At 52.0% G+C, this 24,167-nt stretch overlaps 1 long non-coding RNA gene across 1 annotated transcript; it reads left to right on the forward strand.

Moving 5' to 3' along the window:
* The first annotated feature begins 6 nt into the window (after window positions 1–6).
* LOC115071861 lies at window positions 7–10,864 on the forward strand. Its single transcript, XR_003850927.1, has 3 exons — window positions 7–314; window positions 8,708–8,948; window positions 10,332–10,864. It is a non-coding gene; the product is annotated as an uncharacterized LOC115071861 (long non-coding RNA).
* The last annotated feature ends 13,303 nt before the right edge of the window (window positions 10,865–24,167 follow it).

Raw genomic sequence — 24,167 nt, forward strand, 5'->3', positions numbered from 1 at the left:
GGCGCCGGTCGTGGTCCCTCACTTGCCCGGGGCAGGGGCCGGCCCGGAGGGGAGGGCGCGCGCGGGCCCGGCGGCCTGAGGCGTTTGTCCCAGCGTGGGAGCCGTAGCTGAGTCCCTCCGCGGCCACCGTAGCGCGGGCCTCACGCCCCCTCCGCCCGCGCCGACACTGCGGAACCTTGCTGTGCCCGCCTCGGGCCCGCGCGGGGCGTCCAGGAACTCGGCGCCGTCTCAGGATGCGCGCTCGTATGCGCGCCGCCGGCCGCTCCTGACGTCACCGCCCACGGACGCGGCGACCCTGTGTTGCGCAGGCGCAGGTGAGGATCTAAGGGCAGCGACGGGGTTTAAGCTTCCTTGGTCCGCCACGCGCATGTGCGCGGGTGGACGGGGTTTTCTTGGCCTGAGTGTGACCTAAGGGGTTCTGGGTGGCGGAAGTCTTACTTCCTACGGTGCTTGGAAGCCGGGTTCTGGCCCAGGCCTCCACCGAGCGCAAGGGGAGGCGCTTGGAAACGGATTTGCAGAGGCGGGTGGAGACGGGGAGACCGCGGGCTTCGGGAATACCCGCCCTGGGGCAGAGGGCCGGATGTGGCCACAGCCCCTAGGGGTCCCGGGAAGTCTGGGAGAGCGAGGGTGCAGCGACACCGACCTGCTTGACCCTAATTCCAGTTAAAATCCCAACCCTCGGGAGGCAGAGGCAGGAGGATCTCTACGAGTTTGAGGCCAGCCCGGTCTACACAGTTCCAGGCCAGCTGGGGCTGCAGGGAGACCCTGTCTCAAAAAGATCCAAAAAGAAAAGGAAATCCAGTTAAAAGTTGATGTGGCTGGCGGGGTGGGAAGGGAAGGCAGAGTCAAATCCCCCCCATAGAGTTCCAGAAAGCGGCTGGCCGCTCGGGGTTACCCCGCAGTGACCATGCTGCCCATCCAGGCTCCCCAAGGAGAGGTCCGTCCCCGGTCAGGCGGTTCTTGGGCGCAGGCGCTTTGCAGGAGGGCTCATGCCGCTGGAGAGTCCTCCTGGGACTGGCTGCTTTCCACAGTCCGCGTTGCACAGGGGGGTCATGGGAGGTCCGAGAGCCCCTGCCTGTCCTGAGCTGGAGCCTGAAGACGGCCTGGACCTGCGCAGGCTTTGGTTGGTATTGGTAGGTAGGCAGACTTGCCTCGTAACCCAGAGTCCAAGGGACACCCAGGGCCAGCCAGCCACCCGCGAGTATAGCTCAGTGCTAGAGTGCATACCTGCAAGGCCCTGGGTTCGTTCCCTAGGTCAGATGGGTGGTGAGGTAGGGGGATCAGAAGTTCAAGGTCTTCAGCTACATACTGAATTCAAGGCCAGCCAGGGCTACATAACATCCTATTTTAACAAAAACAAAACGCCAGCAGGCATCCCTCATCCAGACCCTGGGTCACCCTGCAGCCAGGAATAGAGTCAGGTGTTTTACTTGTTTTTTTTTTTGGTTTGGTTTGGTTTTGGTTTTTGAGACAGGGTCTCCCTGAAGTGACTGTTGTCTTGGAACTCACTTTGGAGGCCGAGCTGGCCTCAATCTCCCAGAGATCCTCCTGCCTCTGCTTCCACGTGTTGGAATTCAAGGCATGTGGTAGCTCGCCAGGCTTCAGAGTCAGGTTTTTATGGGGCCTGAAGTTTCTACAAATTAAGGGACTTCCCTTAAGAAAATATGAGATTGAAAATAAAGAATTAGGAATAATCTGGGAGGGGCCCCACGAATGAAAGCCCCTACCGCTTAAGAGGTTTTTTTCCACGGGGTCCTCTGTGCCTGCCATTTAGAGGTGAGGGAAGGAGGGTCTCACCAGGAAGCATCGTGAGTCACGTGACTGGTCATGGTTTCCAGCCTGTTCTCCACTAAGTGGAATCCCGTGGCAAGTACTTTTTCAGAATTTACTCGGGATTAGAGACTATTTATTTTGGGTGTTTTTGAGACAGGGTCTCCCTGGTTCCCCAGCTGGCCTGGAACTCATAATATAGACCAAGCTGGCCTTGAATTCACATAGATCCACCTGCCTTTGCCTCCCAAGTGCTGGGACCAAAGGGGTGCACTACCACGCCCGGCAATAAGAATCATCCTTTTTTTTTTTTCGTATCTTAAAGTGGAGAGTGATAGAGGGAATACCTGATGTTTGACCTCTGGTTGCTACGTGTGCACACAGTGCATGCCATCACACACACACAAGCAGTGATGATTAAGGGGATCCTCCAGTAGCTGGTCATGGTGGTGCACATCTCTGATCCACTCAAGAGGTGGAGGCAGGAGAATCTGAAGTCAAGGTCAGCCTGGGCTACTGTGCTGTGCTGGTTAGATTTTGTCAACTTGACAGAAACTGGAGTCACCTGGGAAGAGGGAAACTCAATTGAGATATTGTCTCCATCGGACTGGTCTATGGCTGTCTGTGAGGCATTTTAGCCCAATGTGGGTGGTTCCGTCCCTGGGTAGGGATGTGTAAGGAAAGTAGCTGAGCAGCCAGGGGAGCCAGTGAGCAGTGCTCCAGGTTTCTGCCTCAAGCTCCTGCCTTGGCTTTCTTGGTGGTAGAAACTGCACCATAAAGTACAGTGAAATAAACACTTCCCTCCCCAAGATGTTTTTGGTCAAAGTCTTATCACAGCAACAGGAACCACACTAGAGCAGCACCAGGGTGAGCTGGAGGCCCGCCTGGGCTCCTTGAGACTGTCTCAAAAAATAGCAGACAAAAAGTCACGTCCTCTTCCATGGCCCGAGGTTCTGCCACCCTGGGGTGACTGTTTTCTGTTTTCCTCTCCTACCTTGATCCCCCCCCCCCTTGGTTCTGGAACTGTTCCAGGGTCGGGCTTGTCCCTCACTTGCCCCTTTGCTCTTTTTCTGTCCTGCCTCCACTTGCCCAGCTCCCGTTCATCTGTGAAGACCGGAGTGGAAGCGCCCCACCTCTGAGAAGCCACCTCTGCCATGTAACCGTTGCTGCCTCAGGTCCATCTCCCTCGGAGGTGGGCCATGGAGGATGCTGGCGTCTCTTTGCTTCCCTTCTTGCCACTGGCCCAGAGCCCTCTAACTCGGGCACAGATTGAAAGAAGAAGTCTCACTAGAGGATACTTCCTGTCACCCCCACTCTGCTGTGCTCTGTTAACTCTTGAAAGTGTTGGGGACCACTACTGAAGGGATTCCTTGACCCTCTCAGGACCTGCAGCCTGACCACAGTGGGGTCAGCCCCAAGGACAGGATGGTGTCCCCAGGAGACTCCTCACTTGTGCTGTTTGCTGCAGGCTAGCCCTGATGCTGAAGGTCTAGCTGAGGTTTCCCCCAGGCCTCCCTTATGGGCAAGCACTGGACAGTGGCCTGGCGCCACCTGCTGGGCCTGTGCATGTACTGCCCCACAGTGCTGAGGGACCAAAGAGACTAGAGCTCAGAGGTCTTAAATTGGGGTTAGAGAGATGGCTCAGCGGTTAAGAGCACTGCTCTTGCAGAGGACTTGGCTTCAATTCCCAGCATCCACATGGTGGCTACGAACCATCCTTAACTCCAGTTCCAGGGGAATCTGAAGCCCTCTTCTGACCTCTGAGGCATTGTGTGACATGGGTGCACTCACATACATGCAGCCAATACACTTGTAAAAATAAAATAAAAGCCGGGCGGGGTGGTGCATGCTTTTAATTCCAGCACTTGGGAGGCAGAGGCAGGTGGATCTCTCTGAGTTCAAGGCCAGCCTGGTCTACATAGTGAGACAGCTGGGGCTACAGGGAGACCCTGTCTCAAAAAGACCAAACAAACAAAAATAGTAAATAAGATATTTTTTAAAATTGGGATTAAGAGCCAGGCGTGGTGGCGCACACCTTTAATCCCAGCACTTGGGAGGCAGAGGCAGGCGGATCTCTGTGAGTTCAAGTCCAGCCTGGTCTACATAGTGAGTTCCAGGAGAGAGAAAAGGGGAGCCCGCCTTAAAAAAAAAAAAAAAAAAAAAAAAAAAAAAAATTGGGGTTAAAATCCAGGCAGTGGCCCAGGCAGACTGGAGCCAGCTCATTCCTGTCTGTGGTTGCTTTGGTGCCATCATAGGTGTGGGTAAAGCTGAGTAGCTGTGACTGGGTCCCAGTGGCCCACAAAGTTGTTTGCCCTGTTTAGGAGCAGGTTTGACCCTCACTTGAAGCATTTCCTCACTGTGGCTGGCGTGTGGAACAGGCCACACTTGCTTCTGGGTATTATGAGTGAGCTGAGGGTACAGAGTCCCACCTGCTGGCAGGGACGGCTTTACACCCCACCCGGCTCCACAGCACTAGCTTGGGGTAGAGGTGTGGGTGAGGCCTCCTGAGGGTCACTTTGGGGTCTGTTATGCTGGCTCAGTGGACTGCCAGCAAGCTGACTGTCTCTGATAGTGCCCTGTAGAGTTCCTGTAGAGTTTGGGCAAGATAGGTAGGAACGAGGGAACAGAAAACTCCAGGGTCACTTTTTAATAAAAGATTTCTTTTTGTCTTTTTGAGACAGGGTCTCCCTGTAGCCCCAGCTGACCTGGAACTCACTATGTAGACCAGGCTGGCCTTGAAGTCACAAAGATCTGCCTGTCTCTGCCTCCTGAGTGCCACCATGCCTGGCTAAATAAATCTTACAAGTGTTTCTTTTTAAAAAGTGTCCCTGGAGCCTGGACATGGTGGCACATTTCCTGTAATCTAGCACTTGGGAAGTGGAGGCATACGGATCAGAGTTCAAAGTCATCATCTCAAAAAAGAACAATAGGGCTGGGTGTGAAGGTGCTAGCATTTAATCTCAGCACTGGGAAGGCAGAGGCAGGCAGACTGTGAGTACCAGGCCAGCCTGGTCTACATAGAGAGTTCTAGGCCAGCCAGGGCTACACAGTGAGACTCTGTTTCAAACAAAACGGTAACCTTGGAGGGGCTGGAGATAGGGCTCAGTAGTTAAGAACATGTACTGCTTTTGTAGAGGACCTAAGTTTGGTTTCCAGCACCGACATCAGGTAGCTTGCAACTGCCTATAAAACACCAGCTCCAAGGGATCTGACACCTGGCTTCACTCATGTACACATACACACATACACATAATTAAAATAATAAAAATAAATCTTAGCTGGGTGTGGTGGCGCATCCTAACTCTGTGAGTTCAATGCCAGCCTGGTCTACATAGTGAGTTCTGTCCAGCTGGGACTACAGGGAGACTCCCTAAAAAATCTATTATTTTTATTTTTTGTGTATGAGTGTTCACATATATATAAGCGCAGTGCCCATGGAGGCCAGAAGAGGGTGTTGGATGCCCTGGAACTGGAGTTACAGATGTTGTTAGCTGCCATGTGGGAGCTGAGAACTAAACCTATATCCTCTGTAAAAGCAGCCAGTGCTCTTAACCACTGAGCCATCTCTCCAATCTGCAGGGTCACTTTTAAACTAATCAGTCGTGAGCAGGCCAAGTGTGACTGCACTCGATGTGCATTTTCTCAACTGAGCCCCAGAAAACCCTGGCTGGCCCCTTTCGTAGACTCTGAGTATAGTAAAGTGGCTGCTTTGGGGTGCTCTCTGCTGTGGTTTGAGTGAGGAACCCCTATATCCACCTTCATGGACAACAGCCTCATCTCCATTGTTCAGAGGAGAGAGACTTTCTACTCATTAGGCTTAACTCCAAAATGCAGGATGGACCTGCCTCCCCAATGGCTGCTGTGTGGCAGGTGTGTCCTTCCACATCCAGCGCACCCCCAGCAGATCATCAGTTGGTCTCGCACACTGCAGCAGGCATCACTTGTCATCACATTGGCACTCTGTGGCCCAGTGTATTTCTTACTGATGGCCAGTTCCTCACTGGTCCTTGGTGACAGAATTTCAGCCCCTTTGGGATAGCAGTGTTTCCCACTAAAAGATTCCAGTCTCTGCCAACCCCACCGTGATTGCTGCCTTACCCCATGAGCCCAAGGAGAGCGTCGTTCTTGGGCTGCCTGCTCAGAGGTCAGTGTGGAAATGTCAGACAGTCAAGGCCAAGCAGAGGAGCCGAGGGTCGTATTCCTGACCCAGCCTGTCCACCCCAGCTTCCAACCCCACCACTTCTAGACAGGGCCAAAGTCTCAGCCTCTCAGGGCCTCGGTTTCCTTGTTTGTAAAGTGCAGTCAATGCACAGGCCTCTGCAGGAGGCTGTGGAACTGGCTTCACTGGTCATGGCAGGAGAGGGCTGGTCCCACAGCAAGGCCCAGCTTCCCCTAGTGTTGAAGGGTCAGCCTCTTGCATGGCCCTCAGTGACTCCCCTTCACACTGCATAGGGTTGACCTGTGTGGTAGACATGGGTGACAGAGAAGACCAAGTGACTTCCAAGGCCAGGCCATGAAACTTGCTAGGGTATCCTCTCCCTTCTAGGTGTCTCTGGGGAAGTAGAGGAATGACAGCTGATAGTCACTACCTTGGGGCCATGCACGCAGCCCTGTGGCACAGAGCTGAGACCTCTGGACAAAAGCCAATGCCAGCTTGCTGCCTGCAGTGAGACCCGTAAACACCGCAGGCCCTTTCTCGGGCAGAGGCCCTAATTCCTTCTGCAGCCTCATGAGAGACCCCAGCTCTTCCTTGTCCCAGCTCCTGACTTACGGACGTAGAGCACAGTTAGAGATGAATTATGTTCTCCAGATCTGTATGTCGAAGTCTTAACCCCCAGAGCCTCAGCATGTGACTGTAGAAAACTAGACCTTTAAAGAAGTCACTAAGATAGACTAGGGTCCCTAGGGTGGGCCCTAATCTAGGATGATTAGAGATGAAGACAGACACAAAGGGATGATCATTTGAGGACGGGTAGAAGACAGCAGATGCCAGAGAGAATGTCCCCAAAAGAACTAGCCCTGCCACACCTTGAACTGGGGCTTCGTCATCTGGCCTGTGAGGACTTTGTTGCCACAGGAGGAGCAGATTAGTCAGAATCTCCCCTGCCCTCCTCTCCTTTTTTGTGGTGCTGAGAATCTAACTAGAGCTGAGCATCACAAACAGGTGCACTGCCACAGTGTTGATGGAGGCTACCACACTGTGTGATCTGTCATTGGCCTTAAGTGAGTACTCTGAGCTTGTAGGGTACACAGGCCCGCACTCTTCGAGGACAGACACCTCTGTTCTCTTGGGTCAGAAGAGGCATGTGGCCTCCATGCCCCACCCCACCCCCGCCGGGTCCCCTTGCCTCTCAAGGGCTCTCATCTTTCCAGGTCGCTCAGTCTCAGAGCCTGTGGCCTTGTACTTCCATCACTGTGGGCATTATTTACTCTCCCAGGCACTCTACTCCCTCTGTTGAGAGTCTCAAGCTAGAGCCTGGGGCCGAGGCTTCCTCTGCTTCCTGCTCTGCTCTGGCACAGAACAGGACCTGGTGTAAACATGATGGGTTGGCTAAGTGCTTGCCTTGCGCTGAGCATTCAAAATAGAGGCTGGAGAGCTTTGGAGAGCAACAGGCCTGAGCCCAGCTGGCTCAGAGGCCTTAAGGCCCCTTAATCCTTCTACTCCCAGCCACAGGAGAGTGAAGGAGCCACTGCACCAGCACTCGGGGGACAGAGCTTACCCTGGATGCTGGGGAAATGCCCTGATGTGCTTCTGGGGGCTTTGTGAGAAGCATGAGAAATCATCAGAGTGACTGGACTGCAGTTACAGAGCCACACTGGTCTGGAACGTCCCCTTTTTGCCTCTCTAGGCAGGAAGAGTAAGGAAGTATTTTACTTTCCTGAGTTTGAGCTGGCCACAGGAAACCCTTAGCCAAGACAAGGGCAGAGAATGAATGTTGCACTGGAACCCAGGAAAAGCTCACTGAAGGTGGCTGTGGAGGTGGCTGGGGAACTGAGACCCCCTAGCTCACAGCACAGGGGAGGAGTCATGTACCCACCTTCCTGGCGGCTCTGGTTATCTCCTGGGTAAGCGGGCCCTAGACTGTTTAATGAATGTGCCTTCCTACAACCCAGCCCTAGATCTCAAAGGAAGCCACAGAGGCTGGGTTCAAGGTTAGTGCTAAGCAGGGTTTCACCCCTCCCAGGCCTATGCTGTTTCCTCTTGTGCTAATTTTCACCAAAGACTTGACTGGAATGGCTGTTGATTGAACAGTTTCTTGCCGACAGGAGTGAGGATTTGTGACTGAGCTTATCTCTGCCCCAGAGCGTGGGTGATCAGCTCCGCTCCCAGGGAATGGCACTGGGCTATATTTTATGGCAGGCAGAAGACAAACACAGGCATTTATATGTCACTTGTTGCAATATAAATACAAACTTGTACCTCTTTCAAAACTTTTAATGACTTGTATCCAGTCGAGGAGATTTATAGGGCAAATGGGAGGGCTTAAAATGTTACTTTAAACATATTTGTCACTTTGGCAACAGCACCAAAAAAATCTGGAAGATACAGCATTCAGAAATAAATCATAAATGGATGCATCTTAAAAGAGGTTTATTTTGGTTGTTAATGGTTGATGGGCCCCCCAGTGCAGGATTTAAAGTTAAATTATGCAAAATCAAAAACAAACCTTATAATACTTAATCAAACATGCATAAAACTGTCAGGCCCAAATAAATTCCCTCAATTAACTCGCTTCAGATTGTGATTGCATTCGCTAATTTAATCAGCCTCAGAGTGATGTGGAGGCTGGGAAATGATGAATTCCTGCGAACATGCACCCCAATGGGAGGGGCAGTAGGACCCCGAACCAGGCCTGCAGCCTGTGGCCATGGGGACCATGGGGAATGGCTTGCTTTTTCCTTTTTCTGTTTATTATTGTTTGCTTTTATTTTCCAGGTTGGGGGTGGAACCCAGGGCCTGTACTTGGCAGATCAGCTCTCTACTGCTGAGCTGTACCCCAGTCCACCCTCTCTCTTAATTGATGGGCTGTTCTATAGGCTCTGTAGTCCACTGCTTCCTTGGCGCAGGAGCCAATGGCCCTTCATTCAGACCTGGAGAGCGCTGTCTAGAACACTTGGACTCCAGAACGACGAGAACTGAAGCATGGAACAGAAAGGTTCCATTTTCCCAGTGAGAAGTATGTTTTTTTGTTTTTTTAAAATGTTTTTCTATTATTATTTTTTATTTTATGTGTGTGGATATATTATCTGTCCGTGTCATGTGGTGCCCACAGAGGCCAGAAGAGGGTGTCGGATCCCTTGGAACTGGAGTCATGGATGGTTTTTCGCTGCCGTGTGGGTGCTGGGAATCGAACCAGGTCCTCTGCAAGAATAGCCAGTGCTCTTAACCGCTGAGCCATCTCTCCAGCAGTATTAGAGGCAGGAAGCATTAGGTACACCAGGGATGACACTGTACCCTGCGTCTGGGCCTGGGGAGAGAGGACCTGCATTGTGGAACACGGCCGACACTCAGGTATGCCTTCTGGATGCCCTGAACCCAGACAGACCCTCAGTGACCCAGACCTGTGTGGAGTGTGCATCTTAGAAATGGGCTGATGGCCTGCAGGCATTTTGTTGTATTTGTAAAATGTAGCAATCTGGTTTAACTAGAAGACCCTTGCAGAGGAGGGAGAAGGGAGGGACAGAGAGACACAAAGAGAGAGACAGATATAGAGAGGCATACAGAGATACACAGAGAGATGGAGACAGGAAGAGAGAGACAGACACAGAGAGAGAAAGGAAGACAGAGATGGGCAGGAAGAGAGACACACACACACAAACAGAGAGAGACAGGGATACACAGAGACAGAGACATAGTGAAAGAGACACACAGAGAGACACAGAGGAGTATTTCCCACATGCTGCCTGTGTCACTCACTGCCCATGCCTTAGAACCCTCACCCCCCTCTTAGAACCCTCACCCCCAGCCCCTCTTAGAACCTTCGCTCCCAGCCCCTCTTAGACCCCTCACCCCCAGCCCCTCTTAGCCCCCTCACACCCTTGAGTCCCCCCTTAGTCTCACAGCACCAGGCCCCTCTTGCCCTGTTCTGCATTCTAGTGGTAGATCAATCCTAGGAACTATCATCAGGGAGCCATTGCACCTGCCTCCCAGCACCCTGAGGCCCGTGAGCAGATAAAGCCCCTAGCTCAGACCTGGGCACTGAACAGCAGGGTGGTGGCTCTTGGCCAGCTGGTCTTTTATTCTTTTTAATTACCAGAGTAGAGAAGATGGTGGGGACCTAGGTTTGTACTCCACTGTCTCCTGCCTGTCTGTGTAATGAATATTCTTCATGTCTGTGAACCTCCTTCATAAATCGTAACATTTCATGGCCACGCCATATCCAGTGCGTGGCGTTCTCTCATTCCCATCGTCACTCTTCTGCGGTGGGACACGTGAACTGCTGCCACTGTTTTGTTATATAAGTAATGCTGTGATGAACACCCTTGTAATAAATCTGTGGGCACTCACGCTTCCGGTGAGTCCCTCCAGATGGATTGGCTGACTGTGGCTAACTTTCCAGGCTCCTGACACCAACCGTGACAACCTCCTGCTGGCTTCAGCTGCACCTGAAGACCCCTGCCCACCTTCCAGCATGGGACTCTGGCAGGAGGCGCTGCTGTAACAGCTGTGCTCTCTGGAGACAGACTTATTCTCCTGAAATCCAGCCAGCTGCTTCCTGCTAAGGGAATTGGCCTCAATCAGCAAAGGCAAAGGGTACCACCAGGTCGTGTCTCCCCAGCATCCCCATGAAACCTTCCCCTGGGGCTCAGAAGTCTCTGGGATGTGGGTCCTGAGGTTGCCAAAAGCTGTTGAGCCCAGAGTTTCCTAGTAGCCAGGGGGTGATATTCCCTGAAAGTGAGGTGGGTGGGGTGGAGTGAGGAATCTGTGTACTGGGGAGTTTGGAAGGTAAGAGTTCTGTGGCTGAATGGCAGTGGTGGCAGGACAATGCTGTGGTTGCACTTAATGCCCCTGAACTATGCAGTTACAATGGTTAACATAGTAACTCTGTGTTATATAATCTACCATAATAAAAAGAAAAAAACAGGCCGGGCGTGGTGGCACACGCCTTTAATCCCAGCACTCAGGGGGCAGAGGCAGGAGGATCTCTGTGAGTTCAAGGCCAGCCTGGTCTACATAGTGAGTTCCAGGACAGCTGGGGCTACAGGGAGACCCTGTCTCAAAAAGATAAAAAGAGAAAAGAAAAAACAATAGGCCATCAAAGAGAGCAGAGATGGGGCCTGGAGAGATGGTCCGGCAGTTAAGAGCACTGATTGCTTTTGGAGAGGACCTGGGTTCAGTTCCTGACACCCACATGGTGGCTAACCAGTTCCAAGGGATCCAATGCCTTCTTCTGGTCTCTATGGCCATTGTACACACGTGGTGCACTCATATACCTGCAGGCACTCATACAGATAAAAAGAAATAAAATAGTTTTTAAAAAAATATTATTTTATGTGTATGCGTGTATTGCATGCATGTATTTGAGTGCACCCATGTCATGCAATGCCGCGGAGGTCAGAAGAGGGCTTTGGATTCCCCTGGAACTGGAGTTAAGGACGGTTCGTAGCCACCATGTGGGTGCGGGGAATCGAATCCGGGTCCTCTGCAAGAGCAGTCAGTGTTCTTAACTGCTGAGCCATCTCTCCAGCCCCATAGCATAGTTTTTAAAAAGAAAACAGAGGAGGCTGGTGCGGAGGGGATGGGATTAGGTCTGGGAGGTCCCCGCCCGTGCTGCGGCGGCCAGGTGTTCCCTGTTTCCAGCATGTCTGCGCAGGTCTTTGGAAAAAAATCAGAATGAAAGCCTGGCTAGGGAGCGATATCTTTGACTGAGGCTCCCAAGCCCTGGGGTAGATGGCGATCCTAGGGCCGCATGCTGGAGGACACCATGCTGGAGGACACCATGCTGGAGGACACCATGCTGGAGGACACCATGCTGGAGGACACCATGGTGGCCTGTTCTCTAGGGTAGTGTCTGGGTCCTCCTTCACCCAGGGCCCCCCCCCCCGCCCCAAGGCTCCTACCTGTCTACTCATACCAAAGCAGAGGTGGGGGTGCCGGCATGCTCCTGCCAGTTAGTCTTGCCTCATTATCTTTTTTTTTTTTTGCTTTTGGAGACAGGGTGGCCTTGTAGCCCCAACTGGCCTGGAACTTGTCATGTAGACCAGGCTGGCCTTGATCTCCCAGAGATCCTACTGCCTCAGCCTCCCAAGTGCTGGGATTAAAGGCATGTGCCACCACACCTGGCTGCCTCATTATCTTTTAATTTTTTTTCCATTATTATTGTATGTGTATGAGTATTTTGCCTGCATGTATGTAAGTGCACCTGTTTCATGCAATGCCCATAGAGGCCGGAAGAGGGCATTGGTTTCCCTGGAACTGGAGTGACAGATGGTTGTTAGCCACCATGTGGGTGCTGGGAACTAAACCTGGGTGCTCTGCAAGAGCAGCCAGTGCTCTTAACCACCGAGCCAACTCTCCAGTTCCATTATCTTTTTTTTTTTTTCATCTTTTTGAGACAGGGTCTCCCTGTAGCCCCAGCTGTTCTGGAACTCACTATGGACTATGGAGACCAGGCTGGCCTTGAGCTCACAGAGATCCGCCTGCCTCTGCCTCCTGAGTGCTGGGATTAAAGGCGTGCGCCACCACGCCCAGCTCCCCATTATCTCTTTAAAAATTATTATTTTGTTATTTTTATGTGTGAGAGGGTTTCCTGTATGTATATATGTGCACCATGTGCGTGTGGTGCCTCTCTGTGACCAGAAGAGAGTGTCAGATCCTCTAGAACTGGAGTCACAGACAGTTGTGAACCATCCAACATGGGTGCTGGGAACTGAACCCAGGTCCTTTGCAAGAGCAGCAAGTGCTCGTAACTGCTGAGCCATCCCTTCAGCTCTGATTACCTTTGTTTAAATTAAAATTTAAATCATTAAGTTAAATTAAATTAAAAATAAATTAAGAGACGTGTCAATTCCAATGTCATGGACAGCAATGCAGCCTCCCCATCTCTCTCTCTCTCTCTCTCTCTCTCTCTCTCTCTCTCTCTCCTCTATCTCTCTCTATCTCTGGCAAAATACAAACAGCATAAGTGCATGGTCTTAGTCATTTGTAAGCTCACATTAAGCATCTGCTGCAGAGTCATCACTGCTACTGTTGAGGGAGCATCTGCCCCCTCCTTACAGGGCTCCCAAGACAAACCAAAGCATGACTCCGCCAGAGTCCGACCTGAGGAACCAAGGAGTTTATTGGGCTTACTTGTAGAGCGTGTGTAAGGAGTTAAGCTACAGAAGCATGGTGACCTCAAAACAGCCACATCAAAGGAAAGCCTCACCCCAGCTGGGTGACGACTCCCTATAGCTGCATATATGGCGTCTCTCCTTCAGTTAATCTCCCAGTCTCTAAACTCCAGCACCTCCTGAGACTACAAGGCCACATGCAATCAGGGCAGAATTACATAAAGCTGGCTGGGAGGTGAGGGTCCGTGCCCTTCCTCACACACTCCTCCTATGAAAGAATGTCAGCAGTCAACAGGCAAATATTGGGACTGTGTTGTGAGTGATCACAGCTGCTATGATGAAAGTTAAGACTGTTAAGCTCAGAGGTCATGCCTACAATAGTCACCCTCTCATAGAACCCTCTCGTCTTCCCCATCTGAAGGTCTGTCCCCAAGAAGAGCAGATTCCATAGCTCCAGTGCTCACTTCCTGAATCCATCTCTGTGGATCTGCCTGCTCCCCTCCTCTGAGCAGCCTCACAGGATCCAGCTAGTGGCCAACCCACTTGCCTGGGTATCTGAATCCCAAACCCCCTTCTGCGTTTGACCACAGACACCCTCACTGGTCTGCACAGCTGTGTGACCTTCCCTGGGTGGGCAGGCAGGGTGAGTCTGGTGTCCCTGCTGATGGACACTTTGTCATGTCTGGACTTCAGTTTATAAAGATGCCATGGCATGTGGCTTGGTCCATCTGGCAAATACATGCTTGGGTTCTATGTGGGGCTTATACCTCTCCAAGTGTGATCTGACATCGGCTCCTCCGGATGATTTCTGAAGGTTTTGCAGCTCCTCTGATGGGAACACAGCTTCTCAAAGATAGACTTCACCTATAGGTGGTGCCCCAGCTCCCTCCTCCACTGGGAACAGCAGCCTGGCCTGTTGCTTAAGAGAACCAAGCTGCCAGTGGCTACAGTCAAACCCTGCTGTCTGAGGCCTTGCCCACCATGTTAGTTACTTTTCTGTTACTATGATAAAATACCATGATCAGACACAATTAGGAAGAAAGCTTATTTGGGCTTATGGTTCCAGAGAGTGAGTGTGTAGCCATGGAAAGCCGTGGCAGCAGGGGACCAGAGCAGAAGATCACATGTCTGCCCTAGAGTGAACTTGAAGTGACTCAAAGCTGTAACTTCTCAAAGCCTGCCCCCCAGTGACATACTCCCTCCAGCAAGGCTGCACCTCCTTAAGGCCCCATAACCTCCCCAAACAGCGCCACCAACTGGGGAGTAGGTGTTCAAACACCCGAGCCTGCGGGGGACATTTCTCACTTAAATCATCACATGCACAAAGTCCTCATTCTGGTCCTGTGTTCCCTCTCCCCTCTCTAAGTTCCACCTTTCTGGCCATTTGTGGGTCAATGCAAAGCCCCTCTTCTAGAAAGTCCTCCTGATCCCTGAACCAGACCCACCCAGAACCCACAGGGAACTGTGTGTCCATCTACCTGCCAGCTGCTGAGCTTTGAGCTCCTTCTGGGCAGTGCTGGGCCAGGATAGGGTATCACACAACACTGTCCAAAACTCAGCCGTCAAGACCAGCTGCACTGCGCCTGCCCTGAGTGAAGGTCAGCAGGGGTGCCATTTCTGTAACAGAGGCTGCCTCCCTTCTTTGGCTGGCAGGGCTGTGATGCACAGCAGGGCTGGACTAGGGAAGACGGTCCAGGGCAGGAGACCGTGTCCTGAAGCTGCTTCTCACCCTGCTCATTTTGGTGCTCATTCGGGGCTGCCTCAAGGTCAGGTTTAACTTCCAGTGTAGAGGAACATAGTCCTGCCTGTGAACCCTCACCCGAGAGGCCAACCCCTCCTGCACTCCCAGCCAGCTGCATGTAATTCTGCCTTCTGTCGAGGTTGTGAGTTGTGTGATAAGCCTGTGGTCGGTATGGGAGGGATGCAGCTGCTGACCTGTCCACAGGTCTCTGCTCAGGGGACCCATTCAGAGAGTTGCCCAGGAGTCTGGTCAGAGGCCCAGGCTTAGCCAGCAGGGGACACCTGGCTCTGGTTGGGCACTTGGTCTGAGCTGGGAGTTACCTCTGGGTACAGTCTATGGGGGGCTGAAGTTGGTGAAGGTCTGCGCTCTGGCCACAGCTGTCTTCCTGGGCTGTGTGGTGGGGCTATCTCATGCACCTGGGTCCTCTGCTTCTCAGCTCAGGTCCTGCTTCTCACCCTAGCATACCCTGGGTCACCCCAACACACCCCAGTTCATCTCAGCACACCCAGTTCACCCCAGCACACCAAATTCACCCTACTTCACTCCAGCTTACCTTAGTTCACCCCTGAACCCTGGCTCTTTTAAAAAAAATTGTGGGGCTGGAGAGATAGCTCAGTGGTTAAGAACACTGATTGTTCTTGCAGAAGACCTGGGTTCGAATCCCAGCACCCACATGGCAGCTAACAACTGTCCGTAACTCCAGTCCCAGGGGATCTGACAGCCTCTTCTGACCTCTGCGGGCATTGTACAACATGGGTGCACTTACCTACATGCATTCTATTTATTATTTTTATTTTATGTGTATGTGTGTATTGTCTGCATGTAGGTAGGTGCACTGGTGTCGTGCAGTGCCAGCAGAAGAGAAAGTGTCAGATGCCTTGGAACTGGAGTTACAAACAGTTGTTAGTTGCCGTGTGGGTACTGGGAATCGAACCCGGGTCCTCTGGAAAGAGCAGCCAGTGCTCTTAACCACGGAGCCACCTCTCTAGCCCCACCCAGCTCTTCATGTTTCAGTTTACCCCTAGTCTGCCCTCAGTAAGTGGCAGCCAGGTTGGACCCTGACCCAATGGGGAGCTTTGACTACAGCAGCCCACGCACCCTTGGGACACTCGGGTGATGCTTTTGGGAGTGGTGCTGAGCGCTAAGGCTGCAAGTACACCTCCTGTCAGAGTTCCCGGGGTGAAGCCGGTGGTGGGCACATGGGGTAGGCTTGTGGGCAGCACCATGGCCTTGAACTACTGATGACCTCTCTCAGATCGCCACAGCTCCAGAATGCTCTAACCCACCCCACCTGGGCAAGGTCCCTGCCTGCCCTACAGAGGGCCTATCCCTGGAGGGCCCTGTCCCTTCCTTCCACCCCAAAGGCTCAGATCTGGCAGCGGGTAGAGACCGCAGGTGGAAGCTGGAACAGTTCTCCACTGGTGGCACTAGAGGGCAGTCTTGGGCTTTGTTTCCACTCAGTAGACAGGTGCAGTAGGGATAGTGACGGTGAGGTGGGGGTGGCAGGACTTTTCACCCCAGCACAAGGCCAACCCTTGCCTCATTCTGAAAGTGGGAGCTGTCTTGTGGGCAGCTACAGGTTTTCTTGTATATCTGGGAAGACATCTCCAGGCTCCTAAGACTCATCCTCCTGTCAACATGGGGGAGGGGGGAGCCAGCACTGGGTGTGGGGGAGGAGTTGGAGGACACAGAGTGTGTGAAGGTAAGGGAGGAGATTGTTACCCCAACACCCGCGGCAGAAACCAGGTGGGGTCCCGAGTTCCACCAGGACTCTTGTGAAGCTCCTCTCTGGTGGTGGACACAGAGGACACAAACATTAAACCATCCATCCAGTGAGGTGAGTGTGGCTAGCCCATAAGGCTCTGGGCTCAGAGGGCCAGGAAGGCAGCTTGTTGGTGCTGCTGGTGAAGCCTGCGGTTGTTGTAGACAGAGGTGCAGCATTCTGAGCACCCCAGCACTTGTGCATGGAGACTTCCTGGCTGCTGACTGCTGGCCGCTGCAGGTGTGATTGTCGTGGGCCAGGTACAGACAGTAGTCCCACAGCCCTGTGACCAGTCCAGCCTGTTCTCACTTGGGATTATTGCTGTGCCTTGGACCTGTCTGCTCCAAGGCAGCCCCAGTTCTGCCTACCTCTGTCCCTAGCCATTCACCTTGGCAAAAATCTTTTGGGCAGATGGGTCTTCTGGGGAGAGGACTTAGCAGGCCCATGACAGGTGTAGGTGTCCCAGGGTTCTAGGATGGTTTCATTGGGTCTAGGTGTTCTGAATAGACTCTTAAAGGGAGGTGATAGTTCAATAAAAGCATTTAAGTGGGACTGGGTATGTAGCTCAGTTGGCAGGGTGCTTGCCTAGCACGCATGAACCTGATATGGTTATGGTGGTGGATACCTATAATCCCAGCACTCGAGAGATAGAGGCAGGAGGATCAGGAGTTCAAGGTCATCTTCAGCTACATAATGAGTTCAAGGCCAGCCTGGGCTATATGAGACCCCGTATCAAAAAATTAAAAATTTAAAAAAGCATTTAAGGAATAATGGCAAATGAATGGCACCTTTAAAACACAGAGGGTTTACTTGTAAACTCATCCTTATCCAAAGACCACAGCTCCATGAGGGTCCTCTTGGTGTTGTATGGTCTGTGGGTTTGTGGGTCTGACATGTCCATCGTATGGCTGCTGCTGTCCTAAGCCCCTGTGCCCACTGCTCACCCCTCATAGCCTTTGCCTCGGGTTCCCCTTTTTGAAGTTGGATTCTCAGTCACTAGATAGGGGAGGGGCCCTCACTGTCCAGTGTGGGAGACAGAGACTCAGGAAGCAAAGAGCCTGACCTACAGGGTAGGCCAGCCAGGCCAAGGATGGACCACCTTAGGGTTTAGTCCCATCCTGTGGGTGGCCAGATGGGCAGTTTATAGGGGCCCCTTAGCAAATGACTGTAGCTCATTGGCAGAATAGCCATGCCAAGTTGTTTTGCTCCGGACTGATGGCAGATTCTGAAGGTCACGGGGGTGGCATGGCATCTGATGTGCTGGGAGAACATTCACCAGGGTCTGTCTGAGGGTCGCGTGGGAAGATGCCAGGATACCTTGGTAGGGCAGAGCTGGCTGCCTCAGGTGTCCCTGTGCCACAGGTCATGCTGACCTTCCACATATTTGGTAACTGGAAGGGACCCCCCAATTGAATGGACACCTTATGCAAGTTGTCCTTTTGTTCACAAAGGCAGGACCAGGGGCCAAGCACATGACTCTCTGAGCTGTTGGGCTCTAAGAGGGCTGGAGCTCACCTGGACCCACTCCTCCCACCCTCGGTGGACATTTGTGTGCAGATCCAGACCCCACAGGGGACAGCAGTTCAGCAACATCTCCAGTTTGACAGCCTCAGAAGGCAGTCCTTCATCCAGCAGGCTCCAGGTGACTTCCACCCTGGAATCATGCATGTGGCACAGCACAAGCTGGTGACCCTCACCCAGACATGGTGCGCAGGAGCTCTGGTAGGGGATTAGCCTTGCAGCAGGGTCCTTTGATAGTTGATATCAGCACTTTGCCGTTATTTATGAATTCATCTATTTGCCAGGACAAGCCTCTGTGCATTCAGTTGCCATGGCAGCCTTAAACCCGGTATCTTATTAATTCTACATGTTATGAAATAAATATAGATCAGACAATTGAAGTGAAGGTTCTATTTTTTTATTATGCATCTGGTTCCCCCGCCCGGGGTGGGATGCTCCTGGCACACGGCTTCCTTCCACACACATCCATCAGAGTGGAGTGCCTGGGGCAGGCTGCACAGCATCACCTGCTCACAGTTTGTAGGATAGAACTGAGATTGGGTAGGGGAAGGGCAGGAAGCAGCTGAGGGCGAGGGTGAGGCTGGCAGAACCCAGGGGCATTGTGGAGTCCCCAGAGTGCAGGGAGCAGGCCGGTGTCCCAGATGCTTTAGTCCGAATTGTGGGGCACAGTAGTGGAATGTGGACCCAAACAGCCTGTGAGCCGGGGCCACCCTGAGGCCTAGCATTCTCACTGGCACCTCAAGACCACTCACCTATCCAGGAAGAAGGTGATGCCTCATCCGAAAGGGAGCATATGTTGGATTGCTGATGCTCATGGGTTTTAGTCTGGTTCAGAGAGGCCAGGACAGGAGGCTGGGGAATGTGGCTCAGTTGTAGAGTGCTTGCCTAGCATATACAAGGCCTTAGGTTCATCACCAGAACTGGATAAACTGGGTATGATGGCACAAGTCTGTAACACTAGTATAGGAGGTGGAAGCAGGAGGATCAGAGAAGTTCGAGGTTATCTTTAGCTACGTATCATGTTCGAGGCCAGCCTGGGCTGTATGAGACTGGGGCAGACCAGGGTGAAAAGACCTGAGAATAGGGTTGGACCTTCTGGGCTCTCTGGGTTAGCTTGGCTTCCCCTATGTTTCTTGGGCCGCTGTGGGCACTGGCTAAGCACTTTATATGCCCAGGATAGCACTAGAGCAGAGAGGCTGTTCTCACCTCGGTTTGTGTAGACTCAAAGTGCCCCGACTGGGACTCCAGGTCAGGTCTTGCCACACATGGCCTCCATGTGGGCCAGACCCTGAAGCAATGTGCCCCCACACCATGCCTTAGCTCTTTTCCCTCAGCCTGAGAACCTCTCAGGACAATTCCGGACTACTCACTGTAGACCAGATTGGACCTGCCTGTCAGCAACTCTGCCTCAGGTCTTCTCTATGGTGTCTGTACGTGGGGTCGGGCAGTGGGTGCTCTGAGGTCCACCAGGGGCAGTATACAGTGTTAGCTAAACAGTGACACTCAGGAAAGCCAGCTTCCCCCAGGACTTCCCCACCCACTTGGTCACAGTGGTGGCAGAGGTGACATCTGTAAAAATGCTGTCAACCCTGACTAGTTCAGGTCCTGGCCTCCTTTCACCATAAATGGCCCTAGGCTGAGGGAGGAGGGTAAAGATGAGTACAAGGGAGGCAGGTGTTCCAGGCCTAGCCAGGGCTCTTCCCAGCTACAAGCCCAGATCAGCTGGAGAAGCTGAGTTCCAAAACCAGACCCTGGAGCCACAACCACCTGCAGGGGAGGAGGCAGCAGGACTTTTGTCGGCAGGGACTAGAGCTTCTGCAACCTTAGCATGTCACTGGTGTTCATAGCCAGCCCCGCTGTGGCGAGCAGTTTGGGGTCTCCAGGTCTCCAGAATCTATCCCCTATGGTCGGTTGCTGGTTCTTAGAATCCAGAGCTTAGGAGCAGGCTAGGATCCTGGACACCCATCACCCTGTCATATTCCTTGTCAGGCGGCCAGTCCCTGTGAGCAAGTGGTCCATCGATCCTCTGGGCCAGCAGCCAGCATGGACCACTCAGCTGCTCCCAGCCCCCAGGGCCCGATCAGGGCATCGACAGAGCTGTGCGCTCACCATTTAATTAAGCTTAGTTTAATTAAAAACCTGGAGTTCTTGATTAGACTGGGTAATTGATTTAATTTTCTGTGGGATTTAAGTGCCAAATACCTCTGTGGTGTGAACCCCTCAATCCTAGGGGGGTGTGGGCGATGGTCAGAAAGGAGACACAACTCCCATAAGATGGGGGAGGTTTGCTTTCAGCACTCACTGCTCCTCTGCCTTCTCTAGGGGAGGGGCTGGCCTGGGCCCTGCTGCAAAGTGGGTTTTTGGAAGCCCTCCACATGAGTCCCCACAGGGGCCCGGGTTTCAGTTCCTTTAGGGCTGGGGACAGAGGTAGTAGTCCCAGATAGCTGTAACCATGTCCTGGCTCTGTGGCCTCACCAGATATCAGGGGAAAAGAATCTGGTAGGTCACTTTCTAAAGTGTGACCTACCCACCTACCCTGGGAGTGAGGAAGCCAAGTGTCCAATAGCGTGAGTCCTGGACAAGGACTCTTCAGCTGTCCTCCTGGCAGAATTCTCAGAGTACAGCACATCCAACAGGGCTGCCCTGGGGGTCAGCGGCCCCAGGATGCAGCAGACAATGAAAACTGCAGCCCCACTGTGCGGGGAGCCTTGATCCTTGACAGCGATCAAGAAAGAACCTCCCCAAAGTCCCCTGAAAGAATTGCCTGGAACACCAAGATGGTTGCGTGGGTGCTTGGTCTTCATTGTGTTTTTTTTATCCTCAAAGATTTATATTTTATTGCATGTGTGTGTCTGCATGTATGCATGCACAGATGTGGGTGCCCACAGAGACAGAAGAAGGAGTCTGATTCCGTGGAGCTGGAGTTAGGGAAGTTGTGAGCTACCCGGAATGGGTGTTGGGAACCGAACTCAGGTCCTCTGCAAGAGCAGCAAGTACCCGTAACCACTGGGCCATCATCTCTTCAGCTCCTGGGCCCTTATTCTTAAAGGCTGGGAAGGCCTGCGTGCCTTCAACATGAAACACCATCTGAGACCTTTGGTGCCTAGGGAGGAAAACGTCACAGAGGAAGAAGCTCCTTTTCCTTGACTGAAGTCAAGCAGCTTGTTTTGTTTTATGACAGGCTCCCATGTAGCCCAGGCTGGCCTCTAACACAGTATGTAGCTGAGGATGACCTTGAACTCCAGATCATCCTGCCTCTACCTTCCAGTGTACCTCCACAGCCAGCTGAAGCAGCTTTTTTTTTTGGTCTTTTTGAGACAGGGTCTCCCTGTAGCCCCAGCTGTCCTGAACTCACTATGTAGACCAGGCTGGCCTTGAACTCACAGAGATCCACCTGCCTCTGCCTCCCGAGTGCTGGGATTAAAGGCGTGCGCCACCATGCCTGGCGCTGAAGCAGCTTTTTAATAAAACAGAGATTGAGGGGTTGGAGAGATGGCTTAGTGGTTAAGAGCACTGGCTGTGCTTGCAGAGGATCCAGATTCAGTTCCCAGGACCCACATGGTGGCTAACAACTGTCCATAACCCCAGTTCCAGAGGGTCCAATGCCCTCTTCTGACCTCTGCAGGCATTGCACAACATGGGTACACATATACATGCAGGCAGTACACTCATACACATAAAATACAAGTAATAAATAAAATATTTTTTTAAACCAGACATTGAGCTTTGGAAAACAGTCTGCTGGTCCTTCCGACATAAAATGTGTCCACGTGAGTACAAATGCCACAGAAACCAAAGCTCTGGTCCACAGACAAGCTTAACAGGATGTTCACAGCAGTTCCACAGTGCCTAAAATACAGAGGCACCCTGAGAGTCCCTCAGCTGATAACACAACAATTTACCCGAACCAGGAAACATCATTTGACTGTGAAAAAGAAACGATGCTCAGGCTGGTAACGACTCAGCAGGTAAAGGTGTTTTGTGCCAAGCTTGACAACTTGAGTTCAATTCTTGAGACCCAAGTGGTAAGAAGGAGTGAACCAACTCTTGCAAATTGTCTTCTCACCTCCACATGTGTGCTGTGGCATGTATCCATCCACCCCGCTCCTACAATAGATAATCAAATAGATGTGATTTAAACATTTTTAATTTTATGTGTGTTTACCTGCATGTATGTATGTGCACTGTGCGCATACAGTACCAGTGGAGGCCAGAAGAGGGCGTCAGATCCCCTGGAACCGGAACTACAGGTGGTTGCTAGCCGCCATGTGGGTACTGGGAACTGAACCTTGGTCCTTTGCAAGAGTGGTAAGTGCTTTCAACCACGGAGTCTTCTCTCTGTCCTCCCCCGTGTAATTTAAAGTTTTTTAAAGGAATGAAGCGCTGATTCACTCTGCAACATGGATGGTAGTAGAGAGCATTGTGCTCAGTGCAGAAAGCCAGTCACCGTCTTTTGCTGTGTGATTCTGTTTATAGGAAATGCCCAGACTGGACAAACCCATAGAGACAAGGGGTCAGGCAGGGCTTCTTTTTCCTTTTCTCTCTCCCTCCTGATTCCCTCCAATGATGGGAAAAAAAAAAAAAATTACCGTTTGGGGGCTGGGGATGTAGCGCTGTTGGTAAAGCCTTGTGTCTGATCCCCAGTGCCAGATAAATCAGGGGTGGTGGTACACATTTGTAACCCCAGCACCCAGGAAGTGGAGGCAGGAGGATCAGAAGTTCAAGGTCATCCTCAGTTATGTATTGGGTTCGAGGCCAGCTTGAGATACATGAGACCATGTCTCAGAAAAACGAAAGACAGGGCTGGAGAGATGGCTCAGCACTCAAGAGCACTGGCTGTAACTCCAGTTCCAGGGGATCCCAAGCCCTCTCTGATCTTCAAAATCATTGTACAGCACAGGTGCACTTATATACATGCAGGCAAAATACTCATACACACAAAATAAAACAAATTAATTTTAAATATTAAAGCAAAACAAAAACAAACCAAAAGACTACAATCTGTCCCCAGGGACGGAGAACAGGCTTAGTATTGGAGATTATCTGACTTTCATGTTTTTCCCTTTTTATCCAGTCTGGGACCCTAGCCCATGTGAGGGTACTGGTGGGTCTTATCTCCTCAGTTAACCCTCTCTGGGTAATACCCACATCCACATACTCAAATGTGTGCCTCACCAATGCCCCCAACATAATTATTTCTCCTCCTCCTCCTCCTCCCCCTCCCCCTCCCCCTTCTTCCTCTTCCTCCTCCTCCTCTTCCTCCTCCTCCTCCTTCTCCCCCTCCCCCTTCTACAGGACCCACTGCCCATTTTAATTTGGGGTGCCCAAGCAAAAGTCCTAGGGCAGAGGCAGCATCCAGCCTGAGCTCAGGCACCCTCTCCTCCTGCCCACCAGCCCCTACTCACTGCAAGTAAAGCGGTCATCTTTGACAACATACAGACACTGACTCTGGCCCCAGATGTTGCTTTTTTTTTTTTTTTAAGATTTTTATTTATGGCTATGTATGTGTGTCCACCATGTGTGTTCAGGTACCCCTGGAGGCCAGAAGACGGCATCAGAGTCTCTGGAGTTGGAGCTACAGGTGATTGTGAGCTGCCTGATGTGGGTGCTGGGAACTGAACACAGGTCCTCTGGAAGAGCAACAAATGCTCTTAACCACTGAGCCATCTCTCCAGTGCCATCATTTCTTTCTTTTGGAGACAGTCTCTCTGTGCATCTCTAGTAGGCCTGGTACTTGCTATGTAGACCAGACTTGCCTCAAACTCACAGAGATCTGCCTTTCTCTGCCTCCCGAGTCCTGGAATTATAGCCTGTTGCTATCCTGTCTTGAGAATTCCTCCATCACATGACTTTCTCCATTACTTTTTAATTCATCCTTATGCAAAGTCCTCAGGACAAGGGTAGAATGAAGCCAGATTCTTTGCCAGACGATAACACAGTGGCCTCTAGCCCATTCCTAACGGAGTCTGTTCTCTGAAGTCTCAGGAGCGTGGTCTTTACTGCCTGCCTTTCTATCAGCCTGGTCTTCTGCCCCCACCAACGTGACCCACTAAGCTTTGCTTACGGAATTCTCAGACTGTCTCATCCACAGCTCCAAAC

Source organism: Nannospalax galili, unplaced genomic scaffold, assembly GCF_000622305.1.
Source record: "Nannospalax galili isolate Female #2095 unplaced genomic scaffold, S.galili_v1.0 scaffold1421, whole genome shotgun sequence".
NCBI classification, from domain to species: domain Eukaryota; kingdom Metazoa; phylum Chordata; class Mammalia; order Rodentia; family Spalacidae; genus Nannospalax; species Nannospalax galili.